Source organism: Heterocephalus glaber, unplaced genomic scaffold (assembly GCF_053883595.1).
Source record: "Heterocephalus glaber isolate CG9 unplaced genomic scaffold, H.glaber_assembly_v1.0 deba00001292, whole genome shotgun sequence".
Classification (NCBI taxonomy): Eukaryota; Metazoa; Chordata; class Mammalia; order Rodentia; family Bathyergidae; genus Heterocephalus; species Heterocephalus glaber.
In genome coordinates this window covers 66,205-81,065 of record NW_028258242.1, presented here as the reverse complement: position 1 = coordinate 81,065, position 14,861 = coordinate 66,205, and the positions used below count along the sequence as shown (strand labels likewise).

At 37.2% G+C, this 14,861-nt stretch overlaps 1 pseudogene across 1 annotated transcript; it reads right to left on the bottom strand.

The window, feature by feature from the left end:
- Nucleotides 1–326: 326 nt before the first annotated feature.
- On the bottom strand, nt 327–9,607 carry LOC147828117 (olfactory receptor 5V1-like; annotated as a pseudogene). Its single transcript, XR_015451240.1, has 2 exons — nt 9,070–9,607; nt 327–6,477 (listed from the first exon to the last, which is right to left on the bottom strand). The product of XR_015451240.1 is annotated as an olfactory receptor 5V1-like (transcript).
- Nucleotides 9,608–14,861: the final 5,254 nt, after the last annotated feature.

The window sequence follows — 14,861 nt, the reverse complement described above, 5'->3', positions numbered from 1 at the left end:
CCTCTTGAGTTAAAATTTTCAGGTGTTTCTCAGTCTGTGTCCTGATTTACTACTGCATTCACAAAAAGAGTCATGGCCATTCCTTACATATGTCTTCTGACAAGAGATCCACATAGCTTCCCTGGAAGCACAACCACTCACAGGCTGGATAGTGACACACTTGGTTTCCTTTAGACACATACATGTCTATAGACTCATTATCACTCACCACGAAAGTTCAGGAGGTATGTAGTATGCACATACACCGAGTAATTCATCAACACAGGATGTACAGATGTGAAGGATAAAACAAATACCTCACATGCTAATGCAACATTCTCATTATGGTATGGCTGTTCTCTTGTCTTGTGCAATTCCAGTATCATCTCTCTATTCTGAAATATTTGGGAATGTTTTTACACGATGAAATAATAAATAAATATTCGACTATCTGATATCTAAAATGAATAATTGCTTCTGTTTTTAAGATTTTATTTAATTTTACAAATTAATTTTACATTTAACAAATTTCTATGGATTATTTTTATTCAATGAAAATCTGATTCTTTCATACTTTATGCAAACTTCTATTGAGAATAAATAAAGGCAACAAAAATCTCAAACTTGCCATTGTAATGTAGTATGAGTACTTCATTTTATTCACCAATAAAATTGTAGAGATTTTCTTTCTTTATCTAAAGTTATTAAGAGGCAGTGAACACAAACCTACTAGGAACAAAGCAAATGTTGTTGAGAGCACATAGCAGAACAATATTGAGTGCTGAAAAATCTAATTGATGCCATGGTACTGGATCTCAAAGTCCTTATCATATAGCACTAGAGTCCCAGGCACATAGATCAGGCTATCATCTGGTAGGTTTCAAAAGTGAATAAGAGTGATGACAATCAAAAGGAGAAAAAACACATCAGTAAATAGTATAAAAACACTTCATGAGTGATGTGACTGTTTCACTAATTGAATACAGGAAGGAAAAACACAAATGGAGATGCACATGGAGAAGGCTATGCCCTTCCCTTCTGCAGACTGGATCTTCAGGATGGTGGAGATGATGTAGCCATAGGAGATGATGTAGATCAAGGTGGTCAGGAAGGCACTGGTCCCAAAGACTCCTCCTATCACCAAAGAAAGAATTTCTGTATGTAGGTGGATGAGCAAGACAAGGCCACAATTTGTGGGATATCACAGTAGTACTGGTTCACCAGATTGGACCTGCAGAAAGACAGGCTGAAGGTGGACATTGTGTGGATGACAGAATTGAGGAATCTGGCTGCCCAGGTCCCAAACACCATGTGGGCCCATGTAGCCTTGTTTATTATAACAGAGTAGTGAAGGAGGAAGCAGATGGCTACATAGCAGTCATAAGCCATGACAGCCAGCAAGAAGATTTAAGTCCCCATCAAGGCCACCAGAAAATACAGCTGTAGAGCACACCCAACCAAGGAAACCCTGTGGTCCTCAGTCAAGAGATTGTGCAGAATATTGGGAACAGTTGTTGATGGCAGAATATGTCTAAGAGGGACAAGTTTGCCAGGAAGTAGTACATGGGAGTGTACAGCTTTACCTCAGTTCCAATAGGAAAGAGGATGGCCCCATTTCCCACAAAGGTGACCTGGTAGATGATGGCAAAGGCCATAAAGAGAGGGGAGCACACCTCAGGGAGGTCAGAGAGCCCAATGAGGATGAACTGAGTCATAGTGGTGACATTGTAGATGCCCATCTCCCCTCTGCCAGGATCTTTCTGGATGGAAGAAATTAGCAAACACAGGTTAGGGAGACAACCAAGGAGCCTAGTGCCAAGAAACTTCTGGAAACCAATGGTATGTGATTCATCATGAACTATATTAGTCTTTAATTTAGTTAGAGACTCAGATCTAAAATTAATATGAAAAAGATCTCTTCAATGGAATACTTATTTTTAGCACTCCAGGGCCTTTGCAAAGAGCTGCTTCCCCAGTCTAGTAGTAGTAGTACTAATAGACAATATCTTGCTTAGTGTCATGTTGCCCAGAATGGAAATGAACTTGTGATTCTCCTGCTTACGTTTCCCATGGTGCTGAGATTACAGGTGTGGGCCACCATACCTGAATACATAGTATTTCTTAAAACATTCATCTTGGCTTCTTGTCAATAGAAAACCTTCTGTGGAACTAAAGAGATATTGAAAATCCTCTTTCTTCTTAAAATTTTGCTTTCCCTTTAGCTTAGTTTGGGATGTTATATATCAGTGAAAATTGGCAGTGCCTTTCTCACACATGTTTCTTTTTGTTTTATATGCTTTCACTATGTTCAGTTTTGTATACTATTTTAATACTGACACCTTGAAGGTAGATGCTGTCTATTCTTCCTTTATATATACAGTATAATAAGATTGGGAATAACAAACCCGTAAGAAAGGTGGTTAGATAAGAAAGAAAGAATGAATGGTGAACATCTGCTCTGAAGAAATATTTCTACATTGAGGGATCAAAATATACGATGATGGTTTAAATTTTAAAACTTCATCACAGTAAAAGACACATTGATATGAGTTGACTTCCACATCTCCCCCTCTCCTCAAACACACTCCTTGGCTCTTGCTACTTTCTGAAGCAACTCTACAGTCCTCTTTTCTGAGTGTCTTTATGAGATATAATAAAAAATACCATGAGTTCTGCTGCCCAGTGTGATGCAAAGGAAAGGTAGAGGCAAAAAAAAAACCCATGATGCTGTGTTCTCATCCACCTTATTCTCTAGATCTGGCACTGTGTGACTTCTGGCTCTCCCCCAAAGTCAAAATGAACAGGAAAGGTAAAGGTTTTGAAGCAATGCATGAAAGAGCAGCTAAGGATATTCACAAAAGAGGACTTTTGGAGCTGCTTCAGGAAGTGGCAAGAAGAATGAGATGTTAGAAGCTGGAGAGGGGAGATGGGGGATTTTGAGGGAGATTAATGCCGATGTGTCTTACTGTAATGTGGGGTAATGCCTAATTGATTATGCTCAAAGTAGGCTGTAAAGAATTAACCCCACATTTGTTTTGAGAAATGAGACCAGCTGGCCAAAGCCTACATGCAGAGGTCAAAGTGACTCACACTCCATTCCTGTGGGAAATGGTAGAATTCAGCTATCTAGTTGTAAGAATAGATCACAAGAAGTTTGTTAACTAAGAGAATTAAGTCGTTTATGGGAAATTCCACAAGTCTGTTTGTTAAAAGAATGTCAGAAAACTTTAAGAGACCTTGTAAAAGTCTCACAGGAGAAAAACAGGTTTTCCTAGTTTTCTTATTTACCATTTTCTGGGATCAGAGGACCGTGACCCAATGACTCTACAGGTGGTGAGAGACATACGACTCAGTATGCACATCTATGATGTTTATGGTGGGCAGGTGGGCTTGATTTTAGCTAAAGTCGCCCTGCTGTCTTGGTACCATCTGATAAGAAGAGGACTGTGGTGTGCTCTTTGATGTACGGGATTGGTGAACGGAAACAGGGGACTTGTGAATTCGCCTGTAGCTTTTATGAGTCACTTAAAGTCATTTGTCACCAGAGGTTAAAATCAGAAAGATGATAGCCAGAATAACTAAGCTGCTTTCCTACATGTATAAAAGCCTTGCTTCTTTCCTTTGTGATGGTCAAATAGTGCCAGAGAAATTAAACTGCTGTTCATCCCCCAGGCTGTCTCCTTTTCTTTCTTTAAAAGTTGGTGCTTTCCAGGGTTCCAGGTCTCCCTCTAGAGAGACTACCAACACATTCCCATGACTAAAACCTTCTTAACTAAAAGGACAAGGTTCTAATTACAACCCTGTATTTTGTCTATTATGTTCCTAATTTGAGAATGCTTTGTCTTTTCCAAGCCTTGCTTGCATTAGTATCCATAGTAACTGCATAACTGCACCTCCTCACAAGTAGTTTCCCTTTAGCATGTAGCTCACATTTACCCCAATTGATTACCAATAAAAAACAGTGGCTTGGACTGACCAGCACCTTTGCTGGTTTGCAATAGCAGTGGTTTTCCCGGCTCCCTGGTTTCTCTTTCTCTTTAGTTCTATCTTTCAGGTTTTTGTTTGTTTGCTTTTTTCTCAGCCTTGTGCCTTAGCACCAAGCAGGAGATCAGCAGCTACTGCGGAGATCTCTGATACTGTAATACATTTTTTAAAGTTTAAACATCACTGTATTTGTCATATCTCATATTCCAAAAAAAAAATGAAATAGGAATGCTTCTATAACTTCTAAAATATGACCTTTTTAACATAATCATGAACATATTCTTTATTACCCAGAACATAATTTGATAAAATAAATTCAGGCTGAAATATAGACTTGATAGTGTTTACAAAAAGCATTCCCCTTTATAGTCAATTCCCTTTCTGCATGAACTTGGCACATGTAACCATATTTCCTTAGAAGGAAACATGAATGTTCAAAATTATATAATTTTGTTCTAGACATGTTGGCTTTATTTTTTTTTTCTGGTCTAATGGTGCTTTTATGTGACTTCATAACTTACATAATCACAATGCTACTTTCTAAAATATTTTAATTGAAGGTCTGCTTAGTAGTACTTCTGTAAATATTTTCTGTCCCTGTAAAAGCTAATATCTTGTTCAATATAATGTGTACTTGTTAGAAATTTCAAAATGACAAAATCATTTAAAAATGCAACAGTCTCTATGAAGTTCCCTTTTCCTTTATTTTGCCTGATAGGAACTACATAATAACAACATCTTTGCTTAGTTAAATCATATAGTATAAATAAAACAAATTTTACATAGTAATTTATTTACACAGGTGGAATGAAACTATTTTCTGATAGCTTTTCTTCTTGAAAAATTAGTAAGAATCACTAAGTCTTCTAGAAGGTTTTTTATCCTCATAGATCATCAGGCTTGGGTGAAAACAAAACTCTTCATAATAATCATCATAAAAGGTAGGATGAAATTTACAACAATAATATAAAAGACATTTTGATATCACTAACCCTTTTAATAACTGAATAAAAAACATTAAAATAAAACATCTTCTGTGTCAATTGTGTTCTCAAATGTTCAAAATTCTCTGTATACAAAAGACAAATTTGAGACATTTCCAGGAAAATGGATGCACCTGGAAAATGTAATGTTGAGTGAAACAAATCAGACACACAAACTTGAATACCATATGGTATCTGTCATCTGAATGAGACAAAGTACACACTAAGAGAAAAATAAAGTACAGAGGAGACAGTGGTGTGGGTGTCTTGCAGATGGTTCCAGGGTTCTGAGGGTAAGGGGTGAGGATGAGGCTATAGGGAAGTAGGGAGAGTGAAGATGTGCCAGGTACAAGGCCCTCATAACCTCAGTCAGTGTGGACATAATGTGCCATAGACCTGAGCTAAGATTGATGATATCAACAAGAACGAAAAGGGGGAAAGGGGAACTAGAGGAGAAGGGAGAAGGGAGAGAAGGAGATTAAGAAAGTAGAAGCTGTATTATGTACATGTGCCAACTCCCCAGAATGACTGTAAAAGGCATGTACTTCATTTTTCCTTCTTTTCTCATATTTTTTTTCCTTTCCTTTCTTTCCTTTCCCTCACCACCCCCCTTCCCCTTTGAACCTTTGCTTCCTATTTCACATCATCTATTATACATTTTGGTCCTCATTTACACTTTCAGTTTCTCACACCAAAGAGACAATTTGGTATTTACACATGTGTGTCATATTCATTTCACTGCTTTTATAAATAATGAGGGAGGGAAGGGGAATGGGAAAAAACAAGAACTAAGATATATCATTTACAGGTACAAATTCTCAATTATGAATGTGTTCATAATGTATACATAAAATGTACCAATAAAGTTAATAAAAAGATGCATGTACTGAAAACATGTGCTAATAAAATTAAAATTTTAAAGGAAAGAGTCCATGGAGGTTCTCAATTTCAGTTCATCTACATTATATATTCATACTCTGAAAATAAAAGTGACATTAAAAAATGGAATAAGGCAGTTTTATCATAAGAAAAGTTAATATCTTCACTTACATTTTTATTTGCATATCAACTACACATTTTGCCTTATACCCACATTTAGAAGTTTGGAGTTTTCAAGTGAGGCCTATTAGAAAAGAGTCAACAACATTCTGATTAAAACTTACAACTATGCTCTACCTCAAGTTGTGTAATCATCATGTGTCCTCCAAAAATTATAATTTTCCTACATTTTGCTCTTGGAGGTTTATATTAAGTCAAATTTATGACTTTCGCATAGAGAATCCAGAATTTGCTCATGTTGGGGGGGAATTTATTTTAGCCATTTCCTTCTACTGAATTCCTGACCTAGGTGTTTGTCATGTATTAGAAAACAGCCACATCACTGAGTAAGGTGCTCTGTCAACTTCTCCTTAGCCTGAGGAGCCGGGATCTCAGGAAGTGCAGGCTCCAGGCTTGCTGCTTGCTTTGCATGGCTGGCTGTGCCAGGATGAGCTGGTGAGTGCAGGAAGGTCCAGGTGAGTTGCCCTTCCACCTAGGAGATAGAAAGTCAGTGAGGACCAGCACCAGGGTGACTAGAAGCAGACTTCCCTGGAAATGACTCAGAATCAAACCTCCTCAGTGGCTCTGTGACTGAGCCTCTCATGCATATAGCCAAAGCCAAGTGTGCCACCCCTGTAAGTCTTCTCCTTGGCAGTTACTTCAGTTTTCCAGTATAAGCAGAAAACTAAAAGGCGTTAACTAAGCCAAACTCATCCCTGTCTATCTACAATGCTAAGATAATTCACAATTCACAATGTACTCAGTATAACACTATCAAGGAAATCTCACATTTAAATTTTATTTAAAGCAGGACAATTTTCTTTCATGCTTTGTTGCTAAGGAAGATGGGAAAAACAGGTTTATAGCTGATAAACTAGAGGAGTGAAAAATGCCCCACCAATGCTGAGTCTCTCTGCTGCTTTGTGGCATTTTACTGCCTGTTAGGCCTTGTGGTCCCTTCATAGGGACAGAGCTCAGGGTCATGGGGCAGAATCATGAGTCAGATTCAGCACCACCTAACCTGCAGGGGTCAGAGACCAGCACTTGGGCAGGATTATTTTATACAGCCAAGGCAAACTATTTCTCTACCATTTATTTAATATAATAAATAATTAAAATTTGTCTGTTTCACTTATTTAATAATAAGTTTAATCATTTTTAATGTGTACATTTTACACTATATTAACATTTTTACATATTATACAATTACTTAATTTAAAAATCTACAATCCAGTCTGAGATTGTCCTGACTTTTTAGTTCCAAGATTTTCATCACCAGATTCCTGCAAGAAAAATGGCAAGGGATCCCAACAGCAAGAAGCCCATCCTTAAATCTGAGCAAACACTTCCAGTATATATCGGGGTCATGCTGAAATCTGTTCTATAGCTTACATTATCCCCACTGTCCCTGTGGAAAAACAGGAAAACAAGAACTCAGCTAGGGATATCCTTCTACACCTCATTAGCCCAAATCACTACTAACCCAATCATGGACACTCATTGCTAATCAATTTAAAGTGAGTTGAAAAAGAAGTATGAACTGTACAACTGTAATTTTTTTATTGTAATGGCCTAGAGATAAGAGAAAACAAACTTTTCTTCCAATAATTGCATTGTCAAACAGAAGTAAAGAATAGATTGCAATCTGAGAAGAGAATTTTATGGTGGACCCTAGTTAGAAAACTTAGCAACTTACCAAGGTCCTGTCTCAAAAAAAGGGGACTGGGGCTGGGGATGTATCTCAGTGCAAAGACCTGGGTTCAATCTCCAGTAACCAAAAAAGAAGAAAGTAAATAATTATGTGATGTTTTCAAGATATTCTCTTGTAATCACAATAATCATTATTGCAAAATATTATATCATCAAATGGTATAAATTTACATATTTCATGCTAAAAGACGTAAACTTTAATACAGTTTTATGTACAGCTATGTGTTTTATGTTGTTAAGATTACATATAAGCATGAAAACCTGTGTTGATAAACATAGAGTGAATGGAATGTCAAACTTATTTAAGCCTTATTTAACTTATTTAACTGATAATTCGATTTTAATAGTACTTTGGTTAAAAGTTAAAAGACTCTATCAATAACTTTTATATCTATGTATGGACATGTAGATGGCTAGATGAAACAATATATTTCCAATTAGTTGATTGAAGTGAATATAAGTGTTTGTTTTATCATTTCACTTTTTGATTAATATAATTTTTAAAACAGAATGTTATAAAAAATAGAACATGAATATAAAAATTAACACCAGGAAAAGTCTGTCTCAAATCCCACCTCTGAGTTTCCACCCTTGGCTAATCTGCTTACAGTTGGGAAAAGAGTAGCACTCTCAACTCTGTTCCTTGTTCTTTGGGAAATTCTCTTTCGCATGTGGCCTTAACAACTTGAATCTGGGCTATAATGCTTATATTTGCCTGTTTTTACTTTAAAACTTTTCTTTATTTGACATTTTGGAAAAGTTATAATTTCTCTTACATCTCTGTTGTTTATTTTGTAGTTTCTGAAACATTTTTACTTCTATTGAATGTGTATCACCTTTGACATTCAGGTATTGGACAAGAGAGATAGACACTCTATTGTAGAATAAGGGGAAGGTTCTATGCCATTCCTCCCATGCCTGTTAAGTTGTTTCCTCCCCTGTGCTGGAATTAGTCAGGTTTCCATCACTGTGACAAAATGCACAAGATAACAGAGAAGGAGTCAAAGTTTGTCTGGGTTCATGGTTTTGGAGGTCTTGGGCCATGGTTGACTGGCTCCATGACTTCTGGGCCCATGTGGAGGCAGAACATCATGATGGGGAGTGTGTGGCAGGGCAGAGCTGCTCACCTCATGGTGGCCAGGAAGCAAAGAGAGAGAAAGCTGCCAGGCCCCAAAATGACCTCCAGAACACAACTCCACTGTCCTAACTTCCTTACTGACCCTCAGCTCCTACATATTACACCATCTCCAACTCACCACAGGCTGGTGACCAAGCCTTAGCACATGAGGCTTTGCAGGATGTTTAGAATCCCATAACACCTCGAATCAAGGAACATCTGTCAAAAATTTTATTTATTAAGGAATCAGTGACTTACTCTTCCACATTACAGAAATGCAGGCGTTGAAATGCCAGCTCCAAACACCTCCAGGCACCTGAGCTCCCTTGTATCTCTTCACTGTCCTGAGAACACAACTCATCACAACTGCTTGAAGAGCTCCAGCCACCGTGCATTCTGACTCTGCAGCTCCAGCCCTGGGTCTGGCAAGAGGCCCCTTGAAACAGTCTTTCCCAAAAGTGGCTGCAAAAATTCCAACTCCTCCATGTAGGGGACAGGGGAAGGGGACGTTACCAGAACCTCTGCAGTTAGTCCTGGTCTCCTGCGAGCCATGGCAGCACACGGTGAATTACAGGAAAGGTAGAAAAATGAGACCGAGAAGAAGCTGAGCTTTGGGTCTGATCAGTGCTGCTCTGGGCAGCAAAGACAAAGCCTGCAGCTTACCACACCTTTTATTCAGTACATCGGGAGAAACAAATGTAACAGATGACTTGCAGAGAGTTCAATAGTTCACATTGGGATAAACAAGGTGTAACGGAAGGCTTGCAGAGAGTTCAGTACATCTTGGGTAAACAAGATGTTAATCAGTCCAAGAACAATGAGGAACTGAGCAGATGTTTGTTCTCCCAGGATGTTTCTTGTCCTGGAGAATCACAGCATCACTGGATCCCTGAAGTCTCAGTTGTGACCGGAGGCCAAACTGGAGTTATTCTGTAGCTGGGCTGTAGGCAAGAGAACTAGGCTAACCAAATGATTTATCCCTAGAATTATGTAGCATTGCTCCCAACACCTCCATGATTAAAAATGTTTTCTGATCAACCTCAGATAACAGGGAGGTTTAGAAAGTTTTTGCTTGACACAGTTCTTAGGAAAACATGTGCACTGTCAGGCACTGCATATATTTTGAGTTTTTATGCTGGTTAATTATATGTGTAGCATAACATGATACTTATAACTAATTTTCTTTAAACTATATGTAAATCTATATCCAGGCTGATGTATTTGAAAAACATCAGAGTTAGAAAATACATTCCAACCTCCTCTAGCTCTGAATTGGTGTTCTGGCAAATTAAATGGGACTCATTCACTATTACTCATCTTGTTTTCACTATAGCCATGTGGATGGTGTCATCATGCTCCCATGCAAATCTTATCAGCTCCTGCAAATTCCAGGCCAGTCACTGTGACTCACAGCCACCTTTAGCCAATTCAGCTACATGTAAAGTCGAGTTGACAGTGGTAGGGTTATTGAGTCATTTAAGGAGCATGTGCATGACTGAATAAGAAATAGATTACATTTCCCAGAGTAGTGGCACCATCAGACATTCTCTTCAGCTGTGTGTGAGAGTTCCAATCCATTAACATCCTCACCAACACATGGTATTGCTAACATATTTTTTTTGAGTCACACTACCTCATGATAGTTTAAATCTACATTTGCAGAACACCATTCATGTTGAAGCAACTTCCCTTGTTCATTTACTGTCCATTTATCCTATTGATTTGCCCTTTTTTTGTATGTGTTGTTTTCATTCCTCTTGAATTTCACTGCTAAAAATAGATTCTGGACTTAGACCTTTCTCAGAACATGGTTTGCAAATATTTTCTTTCAGTCTGTACCCTCTTATTAGATTTTATTGGTATACCTTGATATGACATAATGATGAGGTTTATTTTGGGAAGTTGATACATACATGAAATGTATCTTAATCAGTTCCAATCCCTTGCCCCTGTATCCATCCCCCATCCCCTTATAATTTCCAGCAGCCTATATTCTGGTTTCATCTCCTCCCTACTTTATTTTATTTGTTAATTCATTCATTCACATAAGAGTGATAGGTCTTCCACTACCTCAGCAGCTATTATGTATAGTAGCTGCCCTCTTCCTATGGTGCCTTGCCCCTCCCCTGGGTGATGTCATGCCAAGATGGTTGCTCCCACCAAAGAATAAACCCTTCCTCCCAGCATGCCCCTGGTCCCACCTAGAGAGTAACCTAATACTCGCTCACCCCCTACCACCTAGTGACGTCACCGGCTCCTCCACTCCCTGATCACTACCTCACTCAACCCCACCTCAGCCCCTACAAGCCCCACCCCAGTCTCTATAAAAGACTCTCCCTGCCGCAGCCATATTGCTTTTTGTCTCTCCTTTGTTCAGAGACAGCCCAGCAGATCTATTCCCCTAATAAAGGCTTGTTGTGGCCTGGTCTGGTCTTGGTCTTCGGCACTTTTACCTGACAAAGAGAACATATGGTATTTAACTGTCTGCATCAGGCTAATTTCACTCACATGATAGTTTCTAGTTCCATCCATTTATCTGGAAATTTCATGTTTTCATTCTTTTTTTGGCTAATGTGTATATATAATACATTATCTTTATCCATTATTCTGTTCATGGACATCTATGCTTTTTCCACAGTTTGGCCATTGAAAATTGTACTGCTATTCACATGAGTATGCATGCATTACTATAGTATACAGTCCTTAGTCCTTTCAAGAATAAGCCCAAGAGTGCTTTAGCTGTATCCAGTGGTGTCCCTCTTAGTCGCTGAGGAATCTCCATACTGGTTTTCATATTGGTTGTAATAGTTTACATTCTAATCAACAGTGTAGAAGGATTCTTTTTTCCCCTCATTCTTCCCAGCATTCAGTTGTTTGTAATTTTAATGATAGCTGTTTTAACTAGGATGAGGTAGAATCTCAATTTATTTTCATTTACAATTCTGATGATTAGAGATGTTAAAAGTGTTTTCACATGCTTTTTCCCTACTTTAACTTCTTTTGAAAAGTATCTATGTAGCCAGCTCATTTGTCTACTAAACATTGGAGTAATAACATTATGGGGATTGATTTTAAGTTCTTTATATGTTCTAGATATTAATCTTCTGTCACAAGAGCAGAGAGCAAAGATTTTCTCCCATTGAGTGTGATATCTCCATACTCTGTTGATTCCTGTGCTATATAGAAGTGTTTTCTAGCTCAGGGAAAAAAGCTGTTGGTGTATTGATTAAAATTTCATTAAATTTTTACTACAGTTTTGGAAGTGTCACCATTTTACCATATTTGGTAAAAATGCCTATCTTTGAAAAGGTAATAGCTATCCATTTTCTGATGTTTTTGACATCCATTTTCACAGTACTGTATGTTTTGTTGTAGAGGTGTTTCACTTCCTTAATTAGGTTATTTCCTGAGTATGAAATTTTATTTGATCCTATTGTGAATGGCATTGTTTTCCTGATTTCTTTCTCAGTGACTTCATTATTGTTGTATAAAAATGATATTGATTTTTGTGTTTTAATTTTTGATCTATGTACATTGCTATATTTGGTTTTTTATTTCTAAGTGACTTTTAATGATATATTTTGGGCCTTGAATGTAGACAGAATTATGTCATCTGCAAATAAAGATAACTTGATTTCTTCTTTCCTCTATATCCCATTTATTTCTTTATCTTGCCTAATTTCTCTGGCTCATAGTTTAAATACTGTATTGAATAGGAGAAGTGATAATGGAGGTCATTTTAGAAGGAAATTTTAGAGGGAAAGCTTTAAGTTTATTCCCATTTAATACAACTTTGACAGTATGTTTGCCAGAAATGACTTTTATCAAATTGAGATAAGATCGTTCTATACCTGCTTTCCTCAGGGTATTTTCTTATGATGAATGGATTTTCAATTTTGTCAAAGGCATATTCACAGTCTATTGAAATGATCATATGATTTTTTGTCCTAGCTTGTTTATGTGATATATGACATTTATTGATTTGTGTATGTGGAAACCATCCCTTCATCCTTGGGATGAAGCTTACTTGGTCATGTCATATGATATGTTTGATAATATCTTGCATTCTGTTTTCCAAAATCTTGTTGAAGATTTTTTTTCCATGTTCATTGAAGAGCTTGGCCTGTAGGTTTTTGTTTGATTGTTTAGTTGTTTGTTTGTTTGGTTCATTGGTTGGTTGGATCCTGGTTTGATTTTGGAGTTAGGATAATACTAGTTTCCAGAAATAAATTTGGCAGTACTCCTTCCATGTCTCCATTGAAGATTTTGAGGAATATCAGAATTAGAACTAATTAAAATTATTATATAATTCAATACTGAATCTATCTGGACCTGGGCTTTGCTGAGATGGTAGTATTTTTTTACTACTCTTTCAAATTCATAGCCTACTCTTTGATTATTCAGAGTTTTATATCCTCTTGGTTGAGATTTGATAATTCATATACATCCAGGAATCTGTCCATTTCTTCTGGATTCTTCAATTTATTGGAGTACAGGATTTCAAAGTAGTCACTAATAATATAATGGATTTTGGCAAAGTCTGCCAGGCTTTCATTTTTTCATTTTTATTTAAATAGATTTATGCCTTTTCTGTCATTTTTTAAAGATTCCTGTCATGGTTTGTGCCTACATCCCCCCCCACACACACACACACACAAGCCTCTTGCAGTCAAGGAGAGTTGCTTTTCAGAGGTGGCTGTATCTAGAGTGTGTGATGCTGGGATCAAGGATGTGTGATTACTAAATCACTCCACTGATTGATTTGACAAACTTCTGGCTAGGATTAAGGGTGTGAGTATTACACCTGGCAGAGAGCTGGTAGCCTGCATAAAATATAAAGGATAGAAAAGGGCCAATGTGCTCTCACCTGCCTCCTTGCTGTGGAATATTTATCCTCTGCCATGCCATCCTGCATTGGACCCAGCTGACTATGGAATGAAACCTCTACGTATTACACCAAATAAACCTTTCCTCCTTAAACTTTGAGTCTTGTGTATTTTGCCTCAACAACAAGAAAAGTAACAAGACAATTGGCCGAGTTTAATATTTTTATTCTTTCAAAGGACCAGATCTTCATTTCAATGATTCTGTCCTATTTTTATAGTCTGAATATTATTAATGTCTGCTCTTGTCTTTTCAACTACCTTCATGCACTACTTTTGATTGGATTGTTCTTGTTTTTCTAGAGACTGGAGGTGCATCATTAGGTTATGTAGTCTGTTTTTCTTATGTGACTAATTTTTATTTCCTTACTAACCAGTTGATTCATGATGAGCATGTTGTTTAATTTTCATCCATTTGTATGAATTCTGTGTTTGTTTTTGCTATTAATTTCAGGTTCATGGCACTATGATCTGATGATATGCATGAAATAATTTGATTATTTTACATTAATTTATTAATGCTTCCTTGGTTTATGTGGTCTATTTTGTAGAACATTACATATGCTGTTGAGAACAATGTCTATTCTGTTGTTGATTGCAACACTCTGTATATATCAATTAAGTCCATTTGTTCAAAGGGTTGGTTGAACTTTGGTATCCGTTGATGTTTTTTTCTCTACTAGATCTGTCTGATTGTGACAATGGTATGTTGAGGTTCCCCACCATAGTTCTATTGATGCTTATCTGATCTTTCACATCCAGTAGTGTTTATTTCATGAAGTTGGGTGCACTGTTGTTTGATATATATGTAGTTTCAGTTGTTATCTCTTTATTTTGAATTGTTCCTTTAACTAATGTATACTGACCTTCTTCATCTCTTCTGACCAGTTTTGGCTTTAAGTCCACTTCCTCTGAAAATAAAACAGGTACTCCTACTGGTTTGGGGGTTTGCTTGCCATAGGATATTGTTCTCCATCATTTGATTTTTAATATATGAATTTATTTTGGGTTTCTTGTATGCAGCATTAAATTGGATTCATTTTTTGATCCATTCTGTCAATATGTCTTTCAATAGGGGAAGTAAGCCAATTTGCATTGAGAGTTATTATTGAAAGCTGTTGAGTTATTGTTGTCATTCCTTTGTTTTTTGTTTCTGAAATCACCCTC